General features: G+C 37.4%; 1 pseudogene; it reads left to right on the top strand.

Annotated features, from left to right (window-relative positions):
* Positions 1-1,226: 1,226 nt before the first annotated feature.
* Positions 1,227-3,625, top strand: LOC117087410 (annotated as a pseudogene).
* Positions 3,626-8,057: the final 4,432 nt, after the last annotated feature.

Here is an 8,057-nt window from a genome sequence, read left to right on the forward strand (position 1 = left end):
TTAGAATGGCAATCATTAAAAAGTCAGGAAACAACAGGTGTTGGAGAGGATGTGGAGAAATAGGAACACTTTTACACTGTTGGTGGGATTGTAAAGTAGTTCAACCATTATGGAAAACAGTATGGCCATTCCTCAAGGATCTAGAACTAGATGTACCATATGACCCAGCCATCCCACTACTGGGTATATACCCAAAGGATTATAAATTATTCTACTACAAAGACACATGCACACGTATGTTTATTGCGGCACTATTCACAATAGCAAAGATTTGGAATCAACCCAAATGTCCATCTGTGACAGACTGGATTAAGAAAATGTGGCACGGCCGGGCGCGGTGGCTCAAGCCTGTAATCCCAGCACTTTGGGAGGCCGAGACGGGCGGATCACGAGGTCAGGAGATCGAGACCATCCTGGCTAACATGGTGAAACCCCGTCTCTACTAAAAATACAAAAAACTAGCCGGGCGAGGTGGCGGGCGCCTGTAGTCCCAGCTACTTGGGAGGCTGAGGCAGGAGAATGGCGTGAACCCGGGAGGCGGAGCTTGCAGTGAGCCGAGATTGCGCCACTGCACTCCAGCCTGGGCGACAGAGCGAGACTCCGTCTCCAAAAAAAAAAAAAAAAAAAAAAAAAAGAAAATGTGGCACATATACACCATGGAATACCATGCAGCCATAAAAAAGGATGAGTTTGTGTCCTTTGTAGGGACATGGATGCAGCTGGAAACCATCATTCTTAGCAAACTATCACAAGAACAGAAAACCAAACACCGCATGTTCTCACTCATAGGTGGGAACTGAACAATGAGATCACTTGGACTCGGGAAGGGGAACATCACACACTGGGGCCTATCATGGGGAGGGGGGAGGGGGAGGGATTTCATTGGAAGTTATACATGATATAAATGATGAATTGATGGGTGCTGACGAGTTGATGGGTGCAGCACACCAACATGGCACAAGTATACATATGTAACAAACCTGCACGTTAGGCACATGTACCCTAGAACTTAAAGTATTAAAAAAAAAAAAAAATCTTATTATAGGTTTCCAGAAGCGCTGCCACCACCGCACCGCGCAGCTCCCGGCCGCCTGAGCGCCTGTTTGTTGCTTCGTACTCCTCCATCTATCCACCAGCATAAGCTCCCGCGGAGCTGCAGCAGCCGGTCCCCTGGCGCGCAGCCTCCCGGGTCCCCAGGGCCGCCCGCCACCAGGATGGCTGGAATGGCCTTAGTCATGAGGTTTTTACAATTGTTTCAAGGCGGGATTATGCATCAGAAACAATCAAGGGAGCAGTTGTTGGTATTGATTTGGGTACTACTAACTCCTGCACCGCAGTTATGGAAGGTAAACAAGCAAAGGTGCTGGAGAATGCCGAAGGTGCCAGAATCACCCCTTCAGCTGTGGCCTTTACAGCTGTTGGTGAGCGACTTGTTGGAATGCCGGCCAAGCGACAGGCTGTCACCAACCCAAACAATACATTTTATGCTACCAAGCATCTCATTGGCTGGGGATATGATGATCCTGAAGTACAGAAAAACATTAAAAATGTTCCCTTTAAAAGTGTCCGTGCCTCCAATGGTGATGCCTGGGTTGAGGCTCATGGGAAATTGTATTCTCCAAGTCAGATTGGAGCATTTGTGTTGATGAAGATGAAAGAGACTGCAGAGAATTACGTGGGGCACACAGCAAAAAATGCTGTGATCACAGTCCCAGCTTATTTCAATGACTCGCAGAGACAGCCACTAAAGATGCTGGCCAGATGTCTGAACTGAATGTGCTTCGGGTGGTTAACGAGCCCACAGCTGCTGCTCTTGCCTATGGTCTAGACAAATCAGAAGACAAAGTCATTGCTGTATATGATTTAGGTGGTGGAACTTTTGATATTTCTATCCTGGAAATTCAGAAAGAGTTTTCGAGGTGAAATCCACAAATGGGGACACGTAGGCGGAGAAGACTTACCAGGTCTTGCTATGGTACATTGTGAAGGAGTTCAAGAGAGAGAGACAGGTTGATTTGACCAAAGACAACACGGCACTTCAGAGGGTACGGGAAGCTGCTGAAAAGGCAGACTGACATCAATTTGCACTATCTTACAATGGATTCTTCTGGACCCAGGCATTTGAATATGAAGTTGACCCGTGCTCAATTTGAAGGGATTGTCACTAATCTAATCAGGAGGACTATCGCTCCATGCCTAAAAGCTATGCAAGATGCAGAAGTCAGCAAGAGTGATGTAGGAGAAGTGGTTCTTGGGGGTGGCACGACTAGGATGCCCAAGGTTCAGCAGACTGTGCAGGATCTTTTTGGCAGAGCCCCAAGTAAAGCTGTCAATCCTGATTAGGCTGTGGTCATTGGAGCTGCCATTCAGGGAGGTGTATTGGTTGGCGATGTCACGGATGTCCTGCTCCTTGATGTCACTCCCCTGTCTCTCGGTATTGAAACTCTAGGAGTTGTCTTTACCAAACTTATTAATAGGAAGACCACTATTCCAACCAAGAAGAGCCAGGTGTTTTCCACCGCCACTGATGGTCAGACGCAAGTGGAAATTAGTGTGTCAGGGTGAGAGAGAGATGACTGGAGACAACAAACTCCTTGGACAGTTTACTTTGATTGGAATTCCACTAGCCCCTCATGGAGTTCTTCAGATTGAAGTTACATTTGACATTGATGCCAATGGGATCGCACACGTTTCTGCTAAAGATAAAGGCAGAGGACGTGAGCAGCAGATTGTAATCCAGTCTTCTCGTGGGTTAAGCAAAGATGATATTGAAAATATGGTTAAAAATGCAGAGAAATATGCTGAGGAAGACCAGTGAAAGAAGGAACGAGTTGAAGCAGTCTGAAGGAATCATTCAAGACACAGAAACCAAAATGAAAGAATTCAAGAACAAATTGCCTGCTGATGAGTGCAACAAGCTGAAAGAAGAGATTTCCAAAATGTGGGAGCTCCTGGCTAGAAAAGACAGTGAAACAGGAGAAAACATTACACAGGCAGCAACCGCTCTTCAGCAGGCATCATTGAAGCTCTTCAAAATGGCATACAAAAAGATGGCATCTCAGTGAGAAAGCTCTGGAAGTTCTGGAACTGGGGAACAAGAGGAAGATCAAAAGGAGGAAAAACAGTAATAATAGCAGAAATTTTGAAGCCAGAAGAACAATATATGAAACTTAGGAGCGAAGAGACTTCTTGAGCAGAAATGGGCAAACTTCAGTCTTTTTACTGTGTTTTTGCAGTATTCTATATATAATTTCCTTAATTTGTAAATGTAGTGACCATTAGCTAGTGATCATTTAATGGACAGTGATTCTAACAATATAAATTTCACAGTGTTATATATTTCTAGCCTGTGATTTTTCGGCTGCATGTAAAAGGAGGTAGGATGAATTGATCATTACAAAGATTTAACTATTTTATGCTGAAGTGGCTATATTTTTAAGGGGTGAAACCATCTTGCACACAACAATGAAGGTAGTCATCTACAGACTTGAAATGAGACCACATATGGGGATGAGATCCTTCTAGTTAGCCTAGTACTGCTATACTGGCCTGTGTGTACATGGGGTCCTTCAAGTGAGGCCCTGCAAGTCAAGCTAGCTGTGCCATATTTGTAGATGGGGCAAAGGAATCTAGAATAATGGAAAACTTAGCTATTTATATTAGGTACAGCTATTAAAACAAGGTAGGAATGAGGCTAGATCCATAACTTCGCTAAGGCATACTTTTCTAGCTACCTTCGGCCCTGTGTCTGGCACCTACATCCTTGATGATTGTTCTCTTACCCATTCTGGAATTTTTTTTTAAAATAAATATAGAAAGCAAAAAAAAAAAAAATCCTATTGTAATTCAATTTATTTAAATAAATATTTGTACATTCCCATGAATTCAAGTAGTTTGATCATTTATAGGATTTATAAAAGCAGTAAGGAAAATTTAGGAAGTTCAAGGAAATGAAAAAAAAAACACAAATCAAACGTAAAAGAAGATGTGGCATTTGCATAATATTGCACAGTGGTAGGATCAAAGATCACAGAGACAACATACAGCTGTTTTTACAAAAAATTATTAAACTGATTCATATTGTTTAAGGATTTTCCTTAATTGGGAATGGTACATGAACTTGGATTTGTATAATCATTTTTATGTTTATTTTACAATATATTAAAATGTTTATTTTATTTGTAGCATTTTATGACTATTAGTTGCTGTATTTTTTATTTTTTCTTGTTTGTTTCTTAAGTAATAACCAGTCATTGTTATCACAGTTCAGTTTTTCTAAGCTAGCATCTTCTGTGATAGAATTTTTTCTTCTTAAAAAGCAGATATTTTTCTTCTGTCTCTAAGAAATTCTCTAAAATATATTTATTTTGCTCCCTTATCTTAGATATATATGAATATCCATTTTTACAATAGGGCTTTTTAAAATATGAGTGACTACATTAATATATTAATCTATTGCAGCGATATACAAGTGTATATAAATCTTGTTTGCTCAGTGAATACGTCATATTCTACAACAGAAGAATATTACCGAACTCTTTAGCAGGTTAGATGTGGCCTTTTTCTGAAGATTATAACTCCTTTTCTCAAGGGCTGAGAACTGGGAAGGAATCTTAGTCCCCATAAATGACTGAAGGAAAGAGTTGATGGACAAAACATAATTATCTTTGTTTCATATATGCCCTTTTCTGTAGCCCTGTCAGATCATGGGTCAAACTATGGCCTCAAATATAAAATGTAATACTTTGTTATCAAAACATAAAGCTTTTAATCATATATTGACTCTACCCATTTGTATATTTCTGTGGAAGTCACCTACTTTCTATTTTAAAAATGAGAATAAAAGCACTCTTTGACTGTTTCAATGTTTCATCTAGCTCAGTGACAAAGATGAGAGGTAATACAGTTGTTGGACAAAGCAGATGTGAAAGGACAGGTGCCTGTCTGATATCTGAGTAGTCAAGACTTAAAACATACATTGAGGCTGATTCCAAATGTTATACAAGCCAGACATTGCTTAGTTTTATAGCAGAAATCTTTCACGTTCAAGTCCTGCAAACCCGGTTTTAAATATTTAAACATTTGTACACATGTATTTTTTTGATAGTGTATCTGTTTTTTAATTACTTATTTTGAATTGCATATCCTTACAATGTACACATATGAGAGATTTGTATGCCTAATAAATCCCTAAGGGAGACTCCCTGAGAATATTGTGCATACATTCAAAGGCATAATGGTAACAAATAAGTCATTTATTGTATTTAATAATATTTCTTTTATAAAGTGCAGGGAGAGATCTGGTATCATCTGGCAATTCAGCCATGAGTCAAAAGTTAATACAGCCACAAACACATATGCATACAACTTCTGCAGGCAAGGTGAAAGCAGACAAGTTGAGAATTACTTTTACAGTCAAATAAAAATAATATCAGGGATGCTGGACATGATATGGGCAACTTTTTCACTTGTGCAATTGAGACTGGACCATGATCATTATAAAATGTCTGCCCTCATGATGCAGTTTTGAAGATGTATTTCGGTTACAGGAAATATATCAGAATCTTGTGAACACCAACACAGCATAGATGGGCACCAACTTCTTTGCCCTTCCCATTACCAGAGAGGACCAGGCATCCATTAAGGCAAAAATCACTCGGATTGGCCTTAAAGCAAATCTATCCTGGACACCAAATGACCATGAATCTGGCTCAATGGAAGTAAAAATTGTTTTCTGCATGGTGACACTAACTCTTATCATGCTTGGAACCAAGGGAGGCAGGACTGGCATAAGAGGTTTATAAAATATTCTCTTTTACTTAACTATGTTGTGTGTTTTATGTGAATATTGCACTGGAACCCCCACAATGTAAATTGTCAAAATATAAATCTCATAGACAATATTTTAAAAAGTGAGTGGAGTTTTACTTGTAATAATAAAATGTGTAAAAATGCAAAAGAGTTCAACTTTTAGAACAATTCACATTCCAGAATAAAGAAGGCTTTATGTATGATTCAAAGTATTGCAAGACAGTAGAAAATTCTGATGGAATGTTGTGTGGATAAATCTGAATAAAAAGTAGAAGTTTTAGCCTTAGATTAAAACAAAACAGAATCCTGGCTTCTTTTAGGATGTAAAGTTTTTCAAATGGTCCTGAAATTCATGTTATCTTTCATAATACAGGGCTTTTCTGAATATTAGATCTTTTTCTACATCATGATAATTGAAATGTTTTAGAGTAGAAAGGGAGAAAGGCAAAAGCAAAATGTTCAGTTCTATTATTACAACTTAAAAATATATTTAAGTTTAAAATTTTGGAGCTTATGCAATTGCTAAGTCTCATATCTTAGCTTAATGGAAAACAGTAGATGCATACACATGTTGATAGCAGCATTACTCAAAATAGGCACAAGGTGGAAGCAACTCCAGTGCCCACCAATAGATGAATAGATACACAAATTGTGGTATACACATACAATAGGATATTATTCAGTTTTTCAAAAGAAAGATAATTCTGATACATGCTACAACATAGATGAACCTTTGAGACATTATACTAAGTGAAATAAACCAGTCACAAATAATGTATGATTTCACTGATAAAAAGTATGTAAAGTAGTCAAACTCACAGAAAGTAAAATAGTGGTTGCTGGGGGTATGAAGAAGAGAAAATGGGAGTTCTTTAGTGGGTATAGAGTTTCAATTTTGCATGATAAAAAAGTTAAAATTGGTTGCATAACAGTTTGAATTATACTTAACACTTTTCAACTGTATACTTAAAAATGGTTAACATAATAAACTTTATGTTATATGTATTTTGTCATAATTGAAAAAGTTACAATATTCTTACCAAAAAAATGGAGAATTTTATTGTTTTTAATATTATACATATGCTATCCAAGGTAAGTTAATTATAATAAGTTAAGTTATAATATAATTACCCTGCATAGTCTATACATAACATTAAAAAGATTGTTCTTTTCAAATTTGAACAAAATTATATTTTCTAAGCATTTCAAGTGTAATACTATTAGATGAGTAGATGCACATTTATAGACAGAGGCCTTTTTATACCAAAGAAAGTTCACACTTTGTCACTTATCACTAGACAACAAAAGTGGAATACAGTAGTTCTATCTTGTGCACAGCGAAACTTAAATACTAGTTCTTTATGGAGTTAAAAGAAAACCAAAAGTGTATTTTGAATACTGATGGTCACTGTAAACTAAATTAGATGTTACAAAATCAGCTGGAAATTAAAGCATGAGAAATCCTGCTAATAGAAAATTAAAATCTGGCTTTTTGTCATTCCTTTCTACCTTCCTTCCTTTCTTAGTTGCCTTAGTATGTAATATCAAAATACGAAAATAAAATGAATAAGATAATGTATTGTCATTGGATTAAGAGTGAGAAGGTGAAAGAAGATTTACTGAAATTTACAAGGCTTTTAATTCATTTTTATAGATTAATATCTATTAAATCTTATCAAGGTTTCTAAACTTAAGCATTCTTTTTATGCCCCATCATAACCCCTATTAGCATCACCTCTACACACACAAAATCACCTTCTGAACTCCACCTTCTTTTTAAAAAGATAGTAAAGTAAATTCTATTTAAAGAAAGAACAAATTGTCACTATAGAAATTTGCCCACATTTCCCCTTTCACCCACTCAACCTTTGATAAGAAATGAATTGAAAGGCATACTTGTTGTAGATTTTCACTCATACACACTCATGTGCACAGCGTTACTCTCCAAAGAGAGATCAGGGGAAGCAAAGACTCATTTGATTGATGCCAAAAATCTCTCTCATAAAATCTCAAGACGACAGTTTTGTGACAGCATCTCAAAGAACTTAGGCCAAATTAGTATTCCTAAAATTTGTAGAACAGAAAAAGGATATTGTGTGGTTTTATTTTTTGTAATGATAGCATATAATATTTAGTTTGTCAGGTGCAGCATTCTTGGTTGACAGTTTATTTTTTCTTTCTGCACATTGAATATATTACTCCACTCCCTCCTTTCATGCAAAGTTTCTGCAGAGGAGTTTACTGAT

Source organism: Trachypithecus francoisi, unplaced genomic scaffold (assembly GCF_009764315.1).
Source record: "Trachypithecus francoisi isolate TF-2019V2 unplaced genomic scaffold, Tfra_2.0 Lachesis_group10, whole genome shotgun sequence".
Taxonomy (NCBI): Eukaryota; Metazoa; Chordata; class Mammalia; order Primates; family Cercopithecidae; genus Trachypithecus; species Trachypithecus francoisi.